The following is a 24,316-nucleotide window of genomic DNA, read 5'->3' as shown; positions in this document are numbered from 1 at the left end:
ATAATCACTGTCACGGTCGACGTTATCGCCGCCATGATTACTGTCATCTCTGTCGATGCCGCCCCCCCACCCCCCCACCCCCTACAATCATCATCATCATGAATGAATAACAAGGAACGATTAGCGGCAGATTCAAATGTTAAAATAAAAGTGTGAACACATCCGTGTGTCTCACTGCAGATGACACACAGTCGTCTTATATAAGATAAGAAGTTAAAGTACCCAAAAAGCTCTGCAGGTGCTTTTTCATTCTCTTTAAACCAGTTTGTCTTCTTCTTCATGGTTATGATTGTTGCTGCATCATCGTCATGATCATCATCGCTATCATTGAGAAGAACCCTGCCAGCCTCATCATCATCATCACCATCAGCAATAACAGGTGGCGTCTCCCATCACGTAGCAGTGGTCGGCTCTCCGCTGTGAGCAGTATCATCCTTTCAACAAAAAACGTCCTCTAAACAAGATGAGCTTTATTATATCTGTGGTGGTATATTACGCCTGTATCACATTAAATCACACATATTAGATTTATCTTAATATTCTCAGTGTAGCAACAGTCGTCCCTTTAGATATATACGCTGTAATTGCATAGTTTTTTTTTTTTAAAAAAGGGCTTGTAAATCTATTTGTGTCTCAGTGGAATTTCATTCAGTTGCATCTTGGATGTGGAATATAAATACACAATGAATTTATTGGTAGCTATCTATCTGTCCTTGACCCTGGAGATCTGTGAGTGTATCTTTACAGTACAGCATGTCTGTGTGCACCAGCTCTGTGAGTTAATGTTCTGTGTTTTTATTGTTTACTGTATTTTTCCAGCTGTGTGTGTGTGTGTGTTTGTCTCTGTATCTAAGCACAGTATGTGTTTGTGTGTATATGAGTTTCAAGTGTGTTCACATACTACGTACATTTTTGTGCTTAAACCTAACTAAACCTTAAACATAGTGTTGTTATATCATTGTCAACAGTGTTTTGCTTTGGAAGGCAGAGACAGACATCATGTTTTGGTGTTGATAACTACTGATGAGGCGTCAGATCAGAACATTTTTATGTGTCATTCTGAAGTGTGCGGACCAACGATGTATTTTATTTAATTTGGGGGACTTGTTGGAGAGTAAACAGGCCTGTCATGCTTTGACGTTCTCTACTACTGAGTGATACTCGACATCTTAAAGAGTTTGAAGAGTTTCATCTTTTTTTTATCTACTTTACAAAACCAAAACATGAGAGCAGAAGTGTGAGGAATGAATCTAACAGTTGCTGTGTCTCAAATCGTACTTCTGTACTTACACTTCACATTTTGAGTGCATATGTGCGTTCACACTGAGAAGTATGGAAAAATGCACTGTGAGAACCCGGATGGTGCACTCAAAACGATCAAAAAGTTGAGTGTGGAACTATGGACACTTCTCGCCCTCAATGGTCGCCATCTTGGCAATGTAGCGGAAGGGGAGGGACCACTTTTCAAACTGGAAATGGCGGCCGGATACGTTGTAACTACGGTGAACACTGCCACATTATACAAATGTAAGTTATACATGTGTATTTTAGCACTAAGCACCGCTATACTGTTGTCGGATATAAGCCATCAGTATGTTTTTTGGGTTAATTTAGCAGTCTGTAATGATTTGATAGCGTGAATGCTAACGCTAGCTAATGCTAATTTGCGACCGTCATTTCACAACAGCTGAAAGCAACAGAAGAGACTGCTGAAGAACTCGGGACTACTGGTGAGTTTGATGTTTGTTACTTAAACTGTGAGCTGTACAAGACTGTTGAAGCCTAAATAAGCTAATGACAAAAATGCTACAAGTTATGGTTAACAGTTAATGTTTTCATAACCTTTGAGTGAAAGATCGGATACAACATGTGTTATGATATTAACACAAGATCCCAAATGCGTTTTCAACCACCCTGCGTGCCCTTGAAAGCCTATAATTAAAGGTTTGCTGTTCAACAGTCAGTCGTCTTGTAGAAATACGGTTTCAGCAGGTATGTTTTCAGCCACTATAAACGGCGGTGGCTTATCGTGTCTATTATAGGAGCTGGTTGGGTACATTTGCTGTCTTCTTTTCCAGAGGCCGCTGTAAAGAACAACTCCCCTGAAAACACCACTGTCTGAAATCCTTCTGTTGCATCTACCGTCCACGAAAAGCTATTTGTATTTGCTATCTACAAGAGCCAATTGAGTTAAAGTGCTTGTAGTTGTAAAACATTGATCTGCTGTTTGTTGGGGGACAATTAGCAATATATTTGCCATCCAAATTGCCATCTTTTTTTTTGGAATAGAGGTGCAACCTCATTCCATTCCTCTGCGGTGTTAAGACACTGACAAAGACAAGAAAAAGAGACACATCCATTAATGTTGAGTTTTTTTGGGTTTTTTGTTACCTGTGCCTTTGTTGTTGTTTGCTTAGGACATCACTGACACATCACTGACACATCACTGAGCACTGAAGCAGAGGTGGACGACATGAACGTGGAACAAGACAAAGAGGAAAATCTCTCCACACGAGAGATAACAGAGTCTCCCTCAGAGCCTCCTTCTCTCCCTTCACCTGTCAAAACAAAACAAAACAAAAAAGCTAAGAGAGACAATGATGATGCATCACCAGTACATCGCCGATTTTAGAAAAGAGACAAGAGAAGGCATCTGTAGCCGACCACATCACCTGCTCCTGTCAGAGAGGGAATTAAAGGCCGTTGTGTTTGTTCAGCATCAGTTCAGCACTAGAATGGAACTCAATCCCAGCAACTATTAGAGAACTGGACACGTATAGGTCATTTAGAGCTCATTCAAAGCAATGGTTAATTAGTACTCAGCTCTGTCAGCATTAAGAATTAGTTGCACCTTGCTGTCCTCAGTCTATCTGTGCTGAACTTCCCCTGCTGTCTACTGTCACCTGTTGCTATCTTGCTACTGCTAGCCTGCCTTCATGCACTTGTGTGCATGTCTTATTGTGGTTTTACTTTTATTGTGTAATTTATGTATTTTACATACTGTGCATGCTTTTTGTATCTGTGCTTCTGCTTTGCATGTTCTAGTTAGTGTCTAAAAATGTATTTATTTATGTTTGTATTTATTTATTATTTATTAAATATGTATGTATTTATTGTCTTGCATATCTTGTATCATGAGTCTCTGTGTCGCATGTTTTAAGGATGTCCTGAATGATGTTTTTTATTCATATTATATATGTTCTTCTTTCTTCATTTTATTAATTTGTAATTTCAATCTCATTTTCATATTCTGTTTTTTTAGGATGACTCTGTAACATCTGTCCGGGGACTACAGATGAAAAATAGCCTCTTGGTTAACTCTGGTGCATTTACAGCAATGTTTATTAATGTGTACTGTCCCTGTTAAATAAACAAACAAATAAATAGAATAATAAATAAAATAAATCAGTTCAGCCAAATTCTTTACAGTTCAATGTTCCAACCAACACAAATTCACTAAATGGCTAAATGTAAACACGTCCTCTCAACTGTACGTGTTATACAGGTTTATACCATTTGTTTACCTACCGATCACCCAAAGGAAGTATATAGACAAATATATGATGAATATAGCTTGTAGAACCATATAGTTATGAATAGTACACCTTAAATCTTTTTACATTTGTAATATTTGTATGTATTTGCTATATATTTTCTTTTACAAATGTAATTTAAATGCAACCTACTCACTACTCATCAACCAATTCATCAACATTTTTATTAGTTGTAAATATTATAATTTAACATATTTATCAGTGATAACAATCAGAAACATGTCCCAGTGGTTTGAATGTTTAAAGGTTTAAAGTTTACATTGTTTCACTGATAAGCAGCATCTCTTTGGTACGATAAGCCTGATGTGGAGGTTTAGTGCATGCAGACTGAAGAGGGACCTAACGTAAGGTACTGGTCAGGTACTGGTTAGGTACTGGTCAGGTACTGGCTTCACAGGTTTCATGGAATAATGCTTCTTATTGTCGCAACACCCATCTGAAATTAAAAGCACAGGCTCTGGAAAGTCTCCCCTTGAATGTTACATGACAATTAATTAAGAATTGAGAGTTAATTAAGAGTTATGTTTATTCATATTCCCTACATGCCAATCAATTTGTTTTGCAGTTGGACTGTGACCTGATCACCTGTTGCCAAAAACCTCAAAGTGACCATCAGTCGCTCCCCTGGAGAGATGCGGTCCTTGTAAATTAGTATTTTGATGTCTTATAAGTGCTGTAACCTTTTCTCTGCTCTGGTGCAAATTGAGAGAAGATTACAAAACCAGATCTGACTTCATTTTCCAGCTCATGACAAAGATGAAAAGCTCCCTTGTGTTGTCTCCTTAATAACACTGCTGGCTCCAGATTTTCTTCTGATATTTCCAATATTTCTTGCGTGTTTGGAGATGCCATGATTAAACACAATAATACAAGGAGTGTCTCTAAATTACAGTAGATATCCTCTTCACTCTTCATTTTGAGGTCATTTTTGAAGTCAACTATTTGAACTGGTAGGTTTGTTTGACAAGTGTGACTTGGGCAGTTAGTTTTGTTACTTCTGGAACAGAACACGGAAGTTCTGGTTTCTGCTTCAGCTCCCTATAATAAACTGTGCCAGAACGCCTGATGTGCCTAACAACAGTAACTAAGGAGGAAGGTACTAAAGCCAGGGACAAACCTGACTGAGACAGACCACACACAAAGATCATTTCCACCAACTGGCACCGACTGTTTTAGTCTTTGACAGTCAGGAAGGAGCACAAACGTTATGACTGAGTAATCACACAGACAACACAATGAACCACTGCTCAGTAATGTCTGGAAGTCTGAAGGCAAACGACCCTGCAAATCCTGTGTGAACACTTAACTGTTATGTGTTACTGTACCAAAAAAAAAAACACGGATGGAAATCAGCTGCTTGCACTGTTTATATGAAGTGCAGTTTGTGTAGAAAAGGCAAGAAAAGTTGAGAGATCCTGGATGGAGAAGCGTAATGTTGATCATAACTGGAGGTGAGTGAAGTTTGTAAAATGTGGCTAACTTCAGGTTCTAGTCAGCTGGGTTAGGGCGTTAGGGTTAGGGTTAGGAGTTAGGGCATTAGGGTTAGGGCGTTAGGGCATTAGGGTTAGGAGTTAGGGTGAGGGGGTTAGGGTTAGGGGGTTAGGGTTAGGGCGTTAGGGTTAGGGCGTTAGGGTTAGGGGGTTAGGGTAATGGCGTTAGGGTTAGGGGGTTAGGGTAATGGCGTTAGGGTTAGGGGGTTAGGGTTAGGGCGTTAGGGTTAGGGCGTTAGGGTTAGGGGGTTAGGGCGTTAGGGTTAGGGCGTTAGGGTTAGGGCGTTAGGGCATTAGGGTTAGGAGTTAGGGTGAGGGGGTTAGGGTTAGGGGGTTAGGGTTAGGGCGTTAGGGTTAGGGCGTTAGGGTTAGGGGGTTAGGGTAATGGCGTTAGGGTTAGGGGGTTAGGGTAATGGCGTTAGGGTTAGGGGGTTAGGGTTAGGGCGTTAGGGTTAGGGGGTTAGGGTTAGGGCGTTAGGGTTAGGGTTAGGGGGTTAGGGTAATGGCGTTAGGGTTAGGGGGTTAGGGTTAGGGCGTTAGGGTTAGGGGGTTAGGGTTAGGGGGTTAGGGGGTTAGGGTTAGGGCAGCCCTTTTGCTGCAATGCAACATCATGTCATCGACAGACTATTCATTTACCTCGCAATTGTCACAACAAAAGATAAAACAGTTGCCACTGTGATAATTTTCCAGAGTTGTAAAAGTGCAGTGACTTTAACGCAGGGCTGATTTATCTGAATGTAGCCTTACTGGTCCTACATCAGACAACTTTTTGTCAACATGACAGTGAGTGTATAAATTCTGTGGAGCAAACACTGCAGACATGCAATGCAGGAAACTGTCCATTTCATTTAATTTCAACAAAAGTAAAAACACTGTTGATATAATTGGAATACAGCAGTCAGGTGCATGATTTAGGATCAGTCTGCTGGGGTGTTGTAAATAGATATATACAGACAGACATATGTTATACATGTCTTATGGCAAACATGTTTATTCAATCTGTTGTGAATTTGGATGTGTTTTGTGTACTGGTCTGAGCCCAAGATACACTTCTTCCTTGAGTGATAATGCAGTAAACACACACACACACACACACACACACACACACACACACACACACACACTAAAAAAAGATGAGACTTAACACAAGTTCAAAGCAGTGAGTGATTCATGCTCATCAGACACATCACACACACACACACACACACACACACACACATCAGTGGGTCATTATTCAAGTTCATAGCACCAAGAATCACGCTTATCACATCCACATAGGTAAATGCACTCATGCACAAACACACACACACACACACACACACACACACAGTACTAGGTCAGGGAGTCATTCTCATCTTGTTTTTTTTCTCGCCCCTGGATTCACTGTTCCGGAAGAAAGTCTGTTTATAATCTAGTGAATAATATTCACTAGGTCAGATAAAAGCAGCCTTGAGGGCAAAAAAAAGTATCACATTTATTTAATTATATTTAATTATTAAACCTTCATTAAACCAGAAAAGGTCATTCGGGGACAAATCTTTATTCAGGATAAATAATTCAGAGACTGATACCTTAAATTCATTAAGCACAGACGGATGTTGCTTTAAAAATCTTCTGGCTATTATTAAATATTCTGTTGTTGCGGAACTTGCTTTGATTATTTTATACATTTCCCACCAGTATGTGAATGCTTCTTTCAATATTCCTTTTATTTTCAAATTGTCTTAACCACACTTACGTTTGTTTGTGTTTATTTCTGGAAGGACTGCAGCTTTAATCTCAGACATACAAGAGAGACCTTGAAGTAAGAAATAAAAAAGAAATGCCTCCTCCGTCTCCTCCCTCGACTACTCGGTTGCTTCACAAGGTTTCTTCAGGTTCACCAAATTAAATTTAAGATATTTAAGACCCATTTAATACCATACAGAATGCAATTTAATACCTTTTTCATGGTCGTACTTGTCAAAGAATGACAGAAAACCAGTAGGGACAATAAGGTCGACAATTATTTATTAAGTTCATGAATTTATTGACATTTATATTACATTTTGTCACTATTTCCCAGCTGTGCATAACAGTAATTCTTACTAACATGAATTAACATGACCTGGACCCAGATAAGTGGCAGAAAATTGATGGATGGATTAACAACAAAATTATTATGGTTTTTTTTTTTTATAAAACTGACATTTGCCCACTATGATTTGATGAGCTTACTAAACCACATTAAGGAGAGGATTAATGTCTCCAGGGGAGGTGGGGATGATTTTAACCTAACCTGTGCTGATCAGCAGACAGCTGCGATGACCGACAGTTTTCAGTGAACTTGCTGCTCCTCCTGTAATTTAAATCCTATCCGGAGCGACGCCCTTGTATTTTAAAGTGAATTCCTGAGTTTTTTTCTTTCTACTTTATCAGCTCAGTGTAAAATTTGACTTTTACTTGAAAATGGAAACATGCTAACACCATCATACAGGCCTATTTGGGAACCAATTTGATGACATCAAATGTGCTGTTGTAATGTCAGCTACAGATACAGTGCATCCAGAAAGTATTCAGACCTTTGCAGCCTTTCGTTAAAATCGTCTAAATTCATTTTTTCCCTCATCAATCTACACTCAATACTCCATAATGACAGATTTGTAAAGGCACACACCTGACTACATAAGGTTTCACAGCTGACAATTTATATCAGAGCAAAAACCAAGCCATGAGGTTGAAGGAACTGCCTGCGGAGCTCAGAGGCAGGATTGTGTCGAGGCACAGATCTGGGAAATACTACAAAAAAAATTCTGCTGCATTGAAGGTTCCCAAGAGTACAGTGGCCTCCATAATCCAGCTGCGCCAAACTATTTATTTTATGTATTTTTTGGGACCATGTCCAGTGTTAAACATAAATGTTACCATGTGATGTACTGTACCAGAGTTAGCTTATAGCTAATTTTCATCTGCAGTCCCTTCAGCAAATCACAATTAAAACATAGAGCAGAGCAATAACAAACAGTACAAAGCAAAAAACACACAGAAGACATAATACAAAATAAAAGCTATACACAATAGCACATCACATACACCCACAATGTCAACTGGAAATGACTCATGTACGCTTGTCAAATTAAAAGCAAGATTATTTGCGTTCATGAGAGGACCATGAGATGAAATGTAGATTCAGTGGTTACAGAGCTGCGTAGCTTTTAGCAGACTTTTTAATTTGATTTTGAATGTAGTGATGGAGCTGCAGTTCTTCATACCATCAGGTAGGACATTCCACTGAGTTGTGGCTTTCACAGAGAAAGCTGACTGCCCAAATGCAGTGTGACAAAATGGTCTGGTACAATCTTGTATAGAGGATATTCTGGAGGATCTAATAGAACTTACTGAGCAAGTGTACAAAAAATCGGATCCAGTGTCACACCAAGATTAAAATCAGTGAGTATGTCAATCCTATTACCTTTGATGAGAATATCAGCGTTAGGAGGTTGTGCCATAGTTTTAGAGAAAAACATACCTTTTGTCTTGTTTACATTTAGACTCAGACGTGATTAATCAAGCCAATGTGTGATCCTTTCTAACGCAATTGTTAGCTTAGCAGCTGCTAATTCAACTGTTTTTACATGCGTGTACACAACAGTGTCATCTGCATACATCTGTAGTTCTACATCATGACACTGTTGAGGGAGATCATTAATATATAGGCTAAATAATAGGGGACCTAACACTGACCCTTGTGGAACACCCATTGTACACTTCATGTTAAAGTGCGTCAAGAACTTTAACACATTGTATCCTATTAGATAAATATGAAGACATCCATGCCAGTGCCCTTGATGAGAAGCTAAATTTCGAGTTTCGATATTAAAACATCATGATTGACTGTGTCGAATCCTTTACGCAGATCTAAAAATACAACACCAACTACTCCTCCTTTATCAAGCCTTAATTTGACCCCGCCCAGCCAAACTGAGCAATCGGGTTAGAAAGGTCTTGGTAAGAGAGGTGACCAAGAACCCGATGGTCACTCTGGATGAGCTCCAGAGATCCTGTGTGGAGATGCAAGAAACTTCCAGAAGAACAACCATCACTGCAACACCACCGGTCTGCCTCACTGGGGAGAAACACTTTGACTTACAATTATATTGTCCTAATCTGACTTAATTTGGATTTAACAAAATTTGAATTGACAAAAAAATTAATATATAAGTAAAACAAACTTAATACAAAATTTATATTCTGTCTACCATATTTTCATCATCATGGCTACCAATTTACTGAGAGGATTTTTAGTTTTTATCATTTTTATGGCTTGCTTTTGGTGCAGCAACTTCTTATGGACAACTCTGTGAATGTCCTTGAGCGACCCAGCTAGAGCTCTGACTTAAACCTAATCGAACATCTCTGGAGAGACCAGGAAACGACTGTCCACCAACTGTCCCCATCCAACCTGAGATGAGCTTGAGAGGATCCGAGAAGAATGTCAGAAAATCCCCAAATCCAGGTTTGCAAAGCTTGTCGTGTCATACATAAGAAGACTCAAAGCTGTATTCACTGCCAAAGTACTCAACTAAGTACTGAGGAAAGGGTCTGAATATTTATGTCTGTGATATTTCAGTTTTTCCTTTTTAATAAATTTGCAAGGATTTCTAAAATCCTGTTTTCGCTTGGCATTATTGGGTATGGAGTGTAGATTGATGAGAGGAAAAAAATGAATTTAAATGATTTTAGTATAAGGCTGCAACATAATAAAATGTGAAAAAAGTGAAGGGGTCTGAGTACTTCCTGAATGCACTGTAGGTACTGCTGTTTAGACTATAATTGTTTACATTTTGGAAACTCTCTCCATTAAGAGTTGATGAATTGCCTGTTAGTTCCTGTTTGTAGTTTGTATTGTTGCCATGGATGTACAGACAACTATCAGTGGATCACTTTGATACTGAAGGCAAGTTCTGCAGCCTCTTTATTCTATGATTTATGGAGATTTACTGGCGATGAACATCAAAGATAACGATATCCTTGGTCAAATTGAATGAATAATATCAAAGCAGACATGGATAAATATTTAAGACCTTCGTAAATGACATGTAGCACTTTTCAAATGTCTAAAGCCTTTTTTTGAGTGAAATGAATTCAATGCACTGAGCAGCTCATTGATGCAAATATAGTGTATGCATGCTCAGTAAAACAAGGTTATATAAATAAATAAAGAGATCCCAAAGACAAAAAAAAAGACAAAACGCCTTCACTGTATCAGTCTTACATGGACGGCTTTCTTCTCCTTTCTGAAAATGTGATAGGGCACCTGCTGACCTCCTGTCTAGCCAGCTGACTGACACAGCGAACCCAACAAAGTCCAGTTTAATAAACTCCAAACCACCACACCACCACAGACATTCAGAGGCCTGAAGGTGGGGTTTGCTGAGTCTCCCCAGACTTTAAGAGGCTTAAGTGCTATACACATCCCAAAGGTACAGAACAGGGATGAAAAAAAAAGAAAAAACAGAGATAGATGAGTGACAGTGTTAGTAAGTCACTGCACATAGTCCATTTACAATGTTGATGTTTCAATTTCCCAGCATCACTTTGGGATGAATTCCATATTTTGTTTTCCATCTGATTCAGAACTGGCCAAGCTGGACTTCCTATGCTCATGGAGAATCAGGATAAACTGCTCTGGAGAATGTCAGAAGGGATTGTTTTCTCATTTGGACCTCCTTCGCAGTGGACACATAGACAAAGGAGTGGTCTGGGCACTGAGGGTGGAGATGGGACTGTATAAACGGGCTTGAGGGACAATAGGGACTTATGTTTATATACTACTAAATTGTTTCCCCAATTATGTTGTGTTGAGAAATGGAATTACTGCCTGGATTATGCTCACAGGCAACAGGGTTTTAAATTAATAACTCTACGTACAACTGTTAAATCAAAGGGAAGGCGTCAAGGTGGATGGTGGACGTACGATACGCTGTTGACACCAGAGAGCGATGTTTACGTCCTCAGTTCTGCATGGGTTTAGGTTTAGACAACAAAAACACTTTGGTTAAGGTTAATGAAATATGTTGGTTTCACTTAAATGTTAATCAATATGTTGTGTTTTATGCTTCAAATCACTGTTGCTGTATGGCCTTTCACTAACCTTAACCAAGTACTGCCAGTGTCTAAACATCCATAAAAAATGTTCAGTAATAACAAGCAGCAAGTCCTCCAAATTAAATGATAAAATGTGTGTTGGTCCATGCACTCCAGAGCAACACACAGAAGCATTTTCTGATTTGAAGCAGTCAGACTGACAATAATTGTCAGGACATTACTGGTCTGTGCCTCCACAAACTGGGTCTGCACCATTACCACACTGGTGTACGCCATTTAAAAGGCATTTCTGCCGGCACATACATTCATACCCATGGCTGATACAAACACAACAGATTAAGTCTTGATGCCAAACAACAAAGCAATACATCAATAAATTGATGAATAAAGTTGGTGTATCTGCTTAATGCATTGCATGCCAGGCTGTACATTAACAACTATGTTGCCTATATTCTGTTTTCTATTAAACAACTGGTAAGCAATTGAATACTTCACTTAGTTGATCTAAGCCAACATAGTATTTGCCTGTCTATCAAATTAAAATAATGTTGCATAGTTGTCATTTGGCCAGAGCCCTGCAAAGCACGCTTCTGGTATTTGCAGATGGTCGACAACTGCGAGTGCTAATTGACCCTCAAATGTTAAACAAACTAAAACAGCCTGATACAAGTGAGTGCATAACGGTGGTAGCAGCGTAAATGGGTATCTGTAACCAGTTTATCAAAATAAAAACACAATTCATACTATATTCAATTTTAATTGCTCTGTTCCATAATGGCTCATTTGGTTTAATGATTTGCTGCAGACTCGGCTGTAATGGAGGAGCTGTGGAACCAAGTACAAAGTACAAAGTAAGTATCCAGTATGCTGAAGAAAATTTAGGCTCGAGTAATACAAGTACCTCAGACATGACACTTTTTAAGTTTTTCGGAGGAACAGTGTCTTCTAACTGTATTATCTAAAGATAGTAAGTTGGCTTGTTGTACTGGATATGCAGCATCTCCTAAGATGTGAAATTCAGCATTCCTTGTTAGAGCCGAGCTTCTGTTGACTGGACTTGTGGAATGCATTGGCATCATACAGGGAAAACCCACACTGACATCGATGAATTGCAGGTTTTTCTCTGCATATTCCCCGTTGGATGACACTGTGGAACTGACATATTTTGGTTTATGGTTGAAATGACTGTTTTCTTAAGGTCAGGGGACCTTCCCTGTAATGGTTACAATAACAGCCTTGTGGTTAAGTTTTGAGGACGAACAGTGTTGACTCACAGTTGGAAATGAAAAATGAAAAAGTCTGATGTTTTGTTGACCCATCCATCCACCCTGACCTCCATAGGCAAGCCAAGGTTATTTGTATATTACATTTCAACAACAAGGCAATTCAAAGTGCTTTACATAGAGCATTAAAGGCATCCTTACATGGACTCTGTCGCTCTATTATATGATGTTTTTCCTGGGAGGAAAGTCTTGAAAAATGTTGTCAGTGAACATTTTAATCAAACATTCATTATCAAGATTTTTGAAGAGATACATTAATTAACATTTTCTCATTATGCTGACAGAAAACAGAATTTGGGCACCATTACATTTCCTTCAAAATTAATTTTCTGCTTCAGTTCTGTGGTATATAAATTAATTTCTATTGACAGGGTTGCTCTGAAAGAGGGATATAGATACAGGGTTGAGCTACAGAAACAGACACTGGCTGAGAGGTCGACATATGCTCAGACTGGGAATCAGACAGGCTCAGGTAGAGAAGCAGATTTATGCTCAGACAAAGTGGAACAGACAGACTTTTGTTGAGGAACAGGGACAATGTACTTCAAATGAGTGGAGCTAGATTGCTGGAAAACTGGGGGACTAAATGAGTACGGGGGTAGATGGAGAACTAACAGGTTGGGAGATAGCAGGGCAAAGGGCAAACTAGCTGACAGAGAGGCAGGAGATGAGCATTTTTTAAAATAGAAACTGCTTTAGAGGTCGGTGGAAAGCAGTTAAGTGACAAGCTGAGAGTCCACAAATGATGCCTGCTGGTGCTCGGGGTGGCCATCCAACTGATTTGCTGAAGACTTGGCAGGCTGACGCTGTGGGACTTTGTAAATGCTGGGCTCAGGAAGCTGACACACCAGGCTTTTTAGACACCAGGGACCAGGACCGTAGAGGCTTCAAGGAGGGAAGCAGAAGGCTGCCTGATGGAGGTGAAGGCAAGAGGTTAGTCGGCAAAGATGCAGCCATCATTCAACTGCTTGATGGTTTTTAGGATGTGGGAAGATTTTGTGAAAGAACGAGGAGCTTTTTGACAGCATTGAAGAATCATAAATAAGTGAGATTTTCCCCTTTTTCTTCCCTTATCTTATTATTCCACACTGTCTGACAGTATCACACATACAGTTTATATTCATCAACCTGTTCAAACTCTTGAGTGAAATATTCAAACCCAAGTCTCCATGTTTTAAATGGCTGCACCGTTACATGAATTTTATTTGGTATATTTGGAATCTTTGGACTCTTCATGATAATTTAAAGATTCCCTCCAGTTATGATTTAAGACAGAAATCTTAAAATGAAAATCTATTCCTTCTCTCTCATTGAAAAATCCAGTCTATGAATATGCAAATACACCCAGCAAGCATTTTATTAGGAACACCTGTGCAATCTAACACAATCCAACACAACACCTCTGCTATAAATTCTACTTTTACGACGCTTATATATTTTCAGATTTTGCTGAGGTGATAATTCTACTTTATGTTTATTATTGAGGGCATAGACAGTAGTGGTAGTGTATTATATTGAAAAGAGTTCCTAATATTTTGTCCACTCCATTAACATACTAACCTGACGTGCCAGATGGTTAGAATCACCTAAGAAGTCGTCCAATGGAAACTGTTTGGGAAAAAAGGGCATGCACTTTCAAAATAAAATACCTGGCAGGTGATTGGATGAGTCATCTGTCCATCACCATCAATCACCAGCTTATCTCGCAATGCTGGTTGGACACAAGCGCATAACTTCCTGATCCTGACAAGATGGATTCTTTAGTGATCTCGTGATGTCGTGACCTCGCGAATCCAGCTGCCTCACAAGGTAATTAACATACATAACAGGGATGTGCAGAGAGCCCAATATTTGTATTTGTATCTGTATTTGTATTCGGATAAAAGTGGAAAGAGGCTTAACAATCCTGTTTTTGTTTTTATTACACTTTTAATTTTAGAAAATTATTATGATTACTAAGCTAAAACTTTGCTCATCACCCTATCTATTTGTACACCCATAACACAGAGACAGCACATCGTGTGACATGTAGAGAGGAACTTCAAAGGCGATTATTGCTTCGCTCTTTTCATTTATTGCCTATTTTTTACAACCTAACTTTGTGGAAAGGAGAAGGGGAACAACAGGTTATGGAGAGTCTTTAAGAGCACTTTGCTTGAGTCAGTAGTTCAGCTTTATTTCTGGGGAACATCCCCAACAAATACTTTTTAAAATATTTGTATGAAACAAATATTTGTATAAAACCCACTATTTGTGCTTTGCCGAATAACGTATTTGTATTCGGGCACACCCCTAGTATATAAGGTTGTAAGCCAAATATTAGGAACACTTTTCAATCTGACTATATTGACATTTAAAATGAACAAAAGAAGAAGTTAGAGACAATAGAGAGTCCTTAACTTAATTTAGTCTTAACGGAGGGCTAAAACGGTGAGAAAAACGATGCGATAAATTTAGCCGGCTCAGTGTGGACGTACTCTAAGACCACATCCACACAAAGCCGGCTAAATTCGTAAGTGCAACATTTTCTCTCTGTTTTGACCTTCTGTCCAGACCAAAACAACATTTTTCTCCCTGAGAACAGAGCTTTTCCCAAAACAGTCTCCAGAGTGTGTAAATGTGAAAATGCCAGCTCGGCGTTGTGTTGTGTGTGTACGGGGGAACATTGTCTGCAAAGGCTTCATAAAGAACAACCTTTTTAATTACAAAATGAGCTGATGTTAGCAACACAATCAGTTTAACTGAGGGGATTTTGGATGTTTCATCTCTGTAAGCCAGTTAGCGGGTCTGTCGTGGTCACTGCTCTGTCTCCACTGGGACTGTCTTGTTTTCTTTGCAATTCCCCACTGACTTCCTGCTCTCTCTTATTTCTTTCTCTCTCCCATTATCCTCGTATCTTTTTCTCTCCCTCTGTCTATACTTCTCCACCACTTGAGTCATCCCTGTCTGCTATCATCCAGACTCGCCCAGACTCTTTTCCCTCTCCTCAGCTAAACCTGTCTTGTCCTCCCTGAGTCCCTCGTGAGCTGCTAGTCCTTCGCCTCAATCCCTGCCCTGCCTCCTCCCTCTCCCCCTCCCCTCCCCACCCCTCCTCTCCTCTCCTGCTCTAAGCCTGTATCATTTCCTTTCTGTCAACCCTTCCCCACACTCCCTTCCTCCACATCTACTTCTCTCAGCCCTCTCTCTCTCTCTCGTCTTGCCCACTGGGCCTGTCCTCTCTTCCTCCATTTCCTATGACTTCATTGTTTTATCTAACCTCTGCCTCCTCTCTATCTCTCTCCACTTCACTTCATCCAAGAATCCCTTTACTCTCTTCTTCACGTTCTTTCTCTTTTTCCTCAACTGAGCCATTGTTCCTCCCCCCTGAGCATCCCTCTTTCGGTCTCCATTTCTTTCTCTCTCCAGCCTGCTTCGCTCTCTTCCACCTTTTTCTCTTACCCCCCCCCCCCCTTTTTTTTCTGTGTGTCTCAGCAGTGAGTGCCATGTTAATAATTCATGCTGTCTCTAATCTTAAGTTGTAAATAGTTAATCAGGAGCAGAACTGGGTGACACCTTTTCGTGGCCCATCACTGCACCCTATAGCTCTCTCTCTCTCTCTCTCTCTCTCAGTTTAATATGATTCGCCCACATGCTCTCTCTCTTTCTCTCTCGTTTGCACACATCTGTTTCTCTCTTGCCTCTTGTGCTTCTCGCCATCTGCATGTTTTCTGCACGTTTGCTGAATTTCATTATCATGTTCTTTATCACCTAATTGCTTATATTCTCTCTCATTCTGCATCTGTCACTTTAGCCTTATTTCTACCACCTAATAACAGGTTGGGACCTTATTTAATCATGAATTTTACTCATGTAATTGTTATCAGTTACGTTTGTGCAAAATTTACTTTCTTTGGTTTGTTTTTACTCAGATTTTGTCACCAAATTTCACAGATTATATTGAAAAATATAACGTAACACAACCGACAAGACTTTGTTCTTTGTGAATTGCTTTCAAAGGGACCTGTATGACTGTTCCAAAAATGACTTTTTCCAATCTGCCACCTCTGTGGTTACCCCCCCTCTGGTGCAAGTCTGTTGGAAATCAGCAACGATGGAAAGAGTAACACCTGCACACCTGACTGTATACTCCACCAGCAGTGCTTGTCAGATGGTCAAATAGCTTTGGAAATCCCCTCCCGCACACCTGTCTAACTTTGGGATTTCTGTAACTTTCTGATACCGACAATCCGACATTCTCGCCCACTTCAGGTGTGTGGAGGTGAGGAAAATCTCTTTTTGTCACTTGTCATGTGAACAGCGTGTAAGTGCGACATTATGAATGTCTGTCAGGAAAGACTGTGTGGAAACGTTTGCTGTTATCCCCAAAATAAAGACAGGAGATGATGCTTTATGTGATTTTCTGTGTTGATATAAACTGTTCTGATGTCAGATATTAAACAGGGTTTCCAAAACGTGAGGTGAATATATGTAAAAAATGCCCCCTGCAAATCAAAAGCCAGGGCTTCAGCCTGCTCTGAACGCTTCGTTTGCAAATTTACCTCAACTTCCTCCTCGTGATGACATCAGATTGTTGAACAGCTTCATAGCGTTTGTTGCTATGAAGGTTTTTCCTCGGGTTGTTCACATTGTCCACTCACATATTTCAAAGGCTGAACTGGCTGCATAAAGGACCAGTTTAAGATAAATAAGGAGTTTTTCATACATACAAAGAACATAAATATAGACCCGGAAATGTGCATGATATGTCCCCTTTAAACAATTATTGCGCCCCTCTCTATGACGGCTGGCTTTTTAAACCACTTCAGCACAACTGTAAAGACTTTTGACCCATCCATCCACCTGGACCTCCTCCCTACGCAGACTTTGTCCCTCTATAATGTCACCTGACAGCCGGTTTTCTCGCCAGAAAAAGGGCTGCAAATGTCCTGACGTCTCGCTAAAAACACCCGCTTTTGTCGGTTGAAACAGGTTTCAAGGTGGTCTCGAACCATCCGTCCACCTGCCCCTCCTCCTCCTATAGAGGAAAGATCAACTCATATAGATCACATGTGAACTACGTCACTTTAGAAATGTCGAGATGATGCGTTTTGTTGACATTTTCATATGATACATATTGTTGAAATGTTAATATGCTACGAATTTCACGTGTTGAAACGTAGATATTCAATGTTTCTGTGGTTTGTAGAAACGTACAGTGCCAGGGTTTTATTCTGGCGACCAGGCTGAATGTTTACATGGACTATAATTGATAATATAAAGCACCAGTTTAAGATGAATAAGGAGTTTTTTGAACTGTTAATCATACAAAGAACATAAATATAGACCTGGAAATGTGCATGATATGTCTCCTTTTATGATGTCTGGCTTTTTAAACCACTTCAGCACAACTATAAACACTTTTTCCTTCCAGTGAGGTCACACAACATATCATACAAACTAGTTGTGTACTTAGCTTAAACTGTCCCTTCTCTAGTTTATATGTAATTATCAAAAAATCTGGACAAACTATGCTGACTCGCCGTTTGAAACGTGACATGAACAGCATCCTGTCATGTTAAAGTCTGATGTTTTGTTGACCCATCCATCCACCTGGACCTCCTCCCTACGCAGACTTAGTCGCTCTGTAATGTCACCTGATTCGCTCCCATCATAACTACCGAGGCCGCTAGAAGGAACTGTCTCTTAAACATAAACAAATGTTTTGTGACACTTCCTGAAACAACTGATTTTGTTGGGGGTTGCTGTAGCATAAAATGTTTCTAAACCAGATACTGCCATGTCATGGTTCTCATTATCATTCAGGATTTTGCTCTTTTGATGGATTTGAACTTGCTCCTCCAAATGGCTCTTCATGCTGAGTAGCTAGATGAGCCTCTTGAGTTTGCAGCCAAAATATTATCAGGGGTATCATTAATAATTTCCACTGCAGCCTCCATATTTCCCCCGAACCCAGAGGAGAAAGAAAAAAAAAACACATAAAAAATCTCACAGATTATCGAGAATCCTATTTACACATGTAAATGATTTGCTGGTTCATTTTTTTTTTTTACTGACATGGCAGATTTGTACAGGATTGGAAGCAGATCATCCCTGCAGTTGATGCCACTGCTGTTTAATATGGAATGACGGTAAAGATTAAAGCAGCACAGAATTATGCTGAAAATGCTGATGGCAATTAGGAACTAAAGTGTGATTCAGAAAAGCAGAGATTCCTGTCATGATCCCAGTCAGTTCTCTGTACAGTAGGAAAATGAATTTAAAAAAAAAAAAAAAACACATCCTCAAAGTAAATTGCAGCTGAGATGACTTGGATTTTCTTGCACAGAATTAGTGTGCCAGACAAGAAACCTTAATCTTTACCAAAGTACACCAGGCAATCTGCCGTTACAGCCACATCACATTCACACAGGATTTAAATCACTGTAGATCTCTACAATTTTCACAAACCACCAGATGCCCTCAGGTAATGTTAGTCCTGTGTGCGAAAAGGACTTTTTTATGAGCTCAGGTCTTTGGAGTATTAATCTCTAGCTTGCTGCTACCCTTTCACATCCTACTGAGTGTTCAGGAGGCTAAATATTTAAAGACAACAACACTGATATAATGACAGACTAGAAAGAAAATACATGCTGCTGGAGGGTGAGATTCATGGAATTAAACAAACTGTGAGCTTTTCTATATGTTTTTTTTTGCTCTCCCACCTCTATTCCTGTCACTCTTGTTTTTTTCAGTGTTTTGAATGTCAGCGTGGGCTGAATCACACATTTGCTCGATATCTAGGGCGAATCTATAAATCTGTTTGTTTCAATTTTGCTTCGTTCTCCACCTCTCGCTCTTATAAATTCAAATCTATTCCACTGGCAGCGGAGGATAGAAAATCTGTTGCAAAAGTCATATACTCCATCAACTGAGGTGATGTTTTCCTCCAGACAGGTTGGTATTTACATTTGAGGGCATCTACCTGTCTGTGACTTACTGTGAGTGCAGCAGTGGGATATATGACTCAACATACAGAAGAAAAATTATATATATATATATGAGTTCAATTTCAACATCAGAACATAATTTTCACATTAGTTTTTTCATTATCTCTATCCACAATAGTGGAATAATAACAATAATAATGATAATAATAAGTTTATTTAGTATAGCACCTTTCACAGAAATGAAATTCACAAAGTGCTTCACAGTAATAAGAGTTGAAAATAAGACCGTAAGAACATACATAGAGTAAAAAATATGCCACAAATTAAAAAGGGTTTGACCCTAACCCTAGCCCTAACCCTAAACCTAACCCTAACCCTAGCCTTAACCCTAAACCTAACCCTAGCCCTAACCCTAAACCTAACCCTAGCCCTAACTCCCTAAACCTAGCCCTAAACCTAACCCTAACCCTAATGCCCTAACCCTAAACCTAACCCTAGCTCTAACTCCCTAACCCTAGCCCTAAACCTAACCCAAGCCCAAACTCCCTAACCCTAACCCTAACCCTAATGCCCTAACCCTAAACCTAACCCTAGCTCTAACTCCCTAACCCTAGCCCTAACCCTAGCCCTAAACCTAACCCTAATGCCCTAACCCTAGCCCTAACCCTAGCCCTAAACCTAACCCTAGCCCAAACTCCCTAACCCTAAACCTAACCCTAATGCCCTAACCCTAAACCTAACCCTAGCCCTAACTCCCTAACCCTAGCCCTAACCCTAGCCCTAAACCTAACCCTAATGCCCTAACCCTAAATCTAACCCTAGCCCTAACTCCTTAACCCTAATGCCCTAACCCTAAACCTAACCCTAAACCTAACCCTAGCCCTAACCCTAACCCTAATGCCCTAAACCTAACCCTAGCCCTAACCCCCCCCAAAAAAGGTACCACAAGTAGAAACACATGAACAAATGATCATTATACATCACACACACCAATCAGACAACTCAAGAAGACACAAAAGCCAATTTAAAAAGATGGGTCTTAAATAGTTTTTTAAAAGCTTCTATAGAGACCGCTGACCGTATTTGTACAGGAAAAGAGTCCCATAGCGTTGGAGCCACAAATGCAAAAGGCACGATCACCTTTAGTTTTCAGCCACAAGAGAGGGACAGCCAGTAGGTCCTGGTTAGACGACCTAAGTGACCTACTGGCGATGTAGGGATGGATAAGGTCCATGCAGAGCTCTATATGTAAAAGCAAGAACCTTAAAATGAATCCTAAAACGAATGGGCAACCAGTGCAAAGAACTTAAAATAGGAGAGATGTGAGTCATCCTGCTGGACCTGGTTAACAGTCTTGCTGCCGCATTTTGGACCATTTGTAGCCGGTTCAGAGATGCTTTGCTGAGACAAGTGAAAATGGAATAACAATAGTCCAAACGGGATGATATGAACGCATGGATGATCATTTCTAGTTCCGGTTGTGATACGATGGACTTGAGTTTAGCGATATATAGTGACGGCAGTTTGTTCCAGACTGAAATATCTACAACTATTATTATAAACAGTGAGCTGGAGAGAAATGTGAGGGATGTGGGGAGCTTTAACCTTTAACCTGAATTTACAACTTATCATACCGGCTAAAATCTCTGAATGACAAATAGATGACATTTTATATTTCTGCCATCATCATATGAGCTAAATTGTAGGGGAAAGACTATATTTAGGTTCACAAACTTTATTCGATATGACAGCGTTTGTGCTCATGTACCAATTAATTAATACACATGTCATTGTAATTGTAATAATTATATATATATTTTTATGTTATTCAGAGTTCTTTACTTGCTGTTATCCTTCCCCTGGCTTTCTCTAACGTTCTGTATTTTTCTCTCTGATTAGCTTCCTGTTGGCCTCTGTGTACTGTATCTCACTTTTACATATATATCCCTCCTGGTCATTTTAAATCATGTTTCTTGTGTTTTTACCCCCCGATTTCTCTTTCTAATTCCCCTCTTCCTCTTTATTCCATTGCCTCCGGTGTTTCTCTCTACCCTAATTTGTCTTCATCTTGTCCTTTATTTTACCTCCCTCTCTGCCTCTCTCTCTCTTCGTCTTGTTCCCACCTCTCCTTATATCTCCTTGTCACTTTATCCTCCCTCCTCTTTATTCTCTCCTCTCTCTTTTTTTTTTTTTTGCTCCCTTTCTCATGCATGTGAGATGTATTATAATCAGCTTTGTATCAACAGTAACACAATATTGTATAAAAGGGGTCATGTGTCTATATGTTGCTGATGTCAGGAGCAAACTCCAGAGAGTCAGCATATATGTCAGGATTATAGATATAAATAATAAAGCATGTTATATATATACATATATATATACAGCTAAAAGACAAAAAGTGCCAGATTGGTTAAGAAGTGGGTCATGCTGCAGGGGTGGTACAAGTTTCTACAGATGTCTAAATCAGGGATACATCTATATAAATCTTTCTGACTCGATTCGAATCCAACACCTCAACTCAAAATATCTGCTGATGCCAATTATCAATCTGTAGCTTACTGCGATGAACTCATTGGGATCATTTTTATGTAAGCTATCACGTGGCTAAAGTCTGCTGAAATAGAAAAGTGGCTAATGGTTTGACATTTTGTTCTCTGCACTCGGTGTTCTACGTCGATTCTGTTGCTTTTTGGTACATTACTGCCGCTCTACTGGCTTACGGCACTTAGAAACAACATGCCGCTGCTCTTTATGCTATGATGCTGATGCTGTATGTGACTTATAAATGAATTATGACTCCTAGTTCAGATCATTTTTCAGTGGCAAATTGGTGATGTGACACTATTGTTCTGGTGTCTACTGACTTGAGACGCTTATAAATGGTATGTTACTCATGTTCTGACGTCACATACCACTTCTCACCTGCATATACGTTGATTCTTATTGGCATATGCCACTTGCTGACGCTGTGTGTGACTTATACACTGGCAGATACCACTTTTGCACTGGCATACCAGTGATGTGACACTCTTGTTGTCATTTACCACATACCTCACCAACTTATGACGACTCCTTACAGACATGTAATGCTGCTAACCTGTGGTACAGTATCTCGCTTTGTGTGCCACATGAAAACAGTATGTAGCTAACTTGTAGCTGATGCCATAACAAAATACTAAAACATAACCACTTATTTAGTAGGGATGTGCAGAGAGCCCAGTATTTGTATTTGTATCTGTATTTGTTGAGGCAGCAAAATTATTTGTATTTGTATTAGAATAAAAGTGGAAAGAGGCTTAAAAATCCTGTTTTTGTTTTTATTACTTTAATTTTAGAAAATTAAAGTGTTACAATAAGTGTTCATGAAGCGTGTGTCAGTAGTTCAGCTTTATCTCTGGGGAACACTCCCAACTCTGGGAGTGATGTCCAAATTAGGAAATGTGCGTCATGTAGCAGGTGGATGTGACTCCCCTCACTGAGACCTGCTGATAGACGTCACAGCGGAGCAGAGGAGAGACACTGAGATAGTGATGTAACCGACCTGCACTCTGGTATTTGACATGGTTTATTTTTCTTCCTGAAAACAAATAATTTTTGAAATATTTGTATGAAACAAATATTCGTGAAAAAAAACTTTGTGCTTTGCTGAATAATCTATTTGTATTCGGGCACACCCCTGTTATTTAGTCAAATGTCACTGATATGATGAAACTCTTTTTGTGGCAAAGCTAGTAGCCAACATTGAGTGCAGAATTTGACACTGTATAATGTTTGCCAATCAGCATGATATCACAATGTCGCTCTTTTTATTTCTCAAATTTGATTTATTTATTTAATGTAAGAAATGCTATATCATCACCTTCCCAAGATAATGGCCCAAGTCATTTTTTCAGGTTTCTCAGAAAACACAAAATAATCATCATGGTGTGCACAAGCTGCCTCTAGACACTCCACAACAGGCTACTATAACACCGGTCAAATGATGTTACGATTGCTAATATTATGTTCAACTGAGATTTTCATTAAATGAAAACACAAAAGTAAAGAGGATCCTTTGTAACTTTTTAGTTATACACATAATTTCTAGCTGTTAGATTATATTACGGTATTCAAATCTTTCTTAATTAGATCATGTAATGTGGGAAAAAAAATGAGACAAAAACTGTAGATGAAATATTGTTTAAAAGGCAGAAAAGAGTTAACAGAAAACCTTGTAATCACTTGTGACAGCCACAGATTCTGGAGCCTTTACACTCTTTGCTAAATGCTAGCTCTATGCTGACTAAAAAGACTAAATAACTACGCAATATGACGATTTAGTCACACTCTTGACATAGGCTGTTATACTTCAGGGGTAGAATCGCATGATCTGTTCGACTGAGGATGTAGGTGATTATACCAGAGGTGGCCAGAATCATGAGGAGATGATTTAGGCAAAAAAAAAAATCATTTTTATTAAAAAATGACTTGGGCTATTACTTTAGGAAGGTGACAATATGTAACATAAAGCTTGTGGATGATTTTCAGGTGGCATACAGAAGTGACATATGCCGGTAGAGAATCATTGCATGTATGTCAGTGAGGATGGTATATGGCAGTGGAAGAGGAGAGACTGTTTTCATGAGCAAAAATGTCTCCTATTCATCATTTGAAGACATTAACCATGTGCCACATGCCGGTTGAAAAGCAGCTAGTCAAAGTGCCAGTGAAACATAGTATCTGCTACTGAGATGGGAACAATGGAAACACTAAATTTGATTATGACTGTATTTATTTTGAATCGTTGTCCTCTGGCTGATACCTAATCCACATAATAGGCTCAGTATTTCAACCCTACTGTAGTTTAAATACTGTTTTTCTTCTTTGAAAATGTGTTTCAAGCTCACAGGGATTAGTCTCCACTCATACTCAATAGATACATCTGGTGTGTGAAATATAAACGTGTATGTTTTCAGTCACATCTCAATTTTTTGTCT

At 39.4% G+C, this 24,316-nt stretch overlaps 1 long non-coding RNA gene across 1 annotated transcript; it reads right to left on the bottom strand.

Annotated features, from left to right (window-relative positions):
- Positions 1-3,701: 3,701 nt before the first annotated feature.
- LOC122981479 lies at positions 3,702-4,575 on the bottom strand. The gene is made up of 2 exons (XR_006403247.1): positions 4,140-4,575; positions 3,702-3,990 (listed from the first exon to the last, which is right to left on the bottom strand). It is a non-coding gene; the product is annotated as an uncharacterized LOC122981479 (long non-coding RNA).
- Positions 4,576-24,316: the final 19,741 nt, after the last annotated feature.

Source organism: Thunnus albacares, chromosome 4 (assembly GCF_914725855.1).
Source record: "Thunnus albacares chromosome 4, fThuAlb1.1, whole genome shotgun sequence".
NCBI classification, from domain to species: Eukaryota; Metazoa; Chordata; class Actinopteri; order Scombriformes; family Scombridae; genus Thunnus; species Thunnus albacares.
Note: the sequence above shows the minus strand (reverse complement) of the source record. Positions and strands in the feature narration are given on the sequence as shown.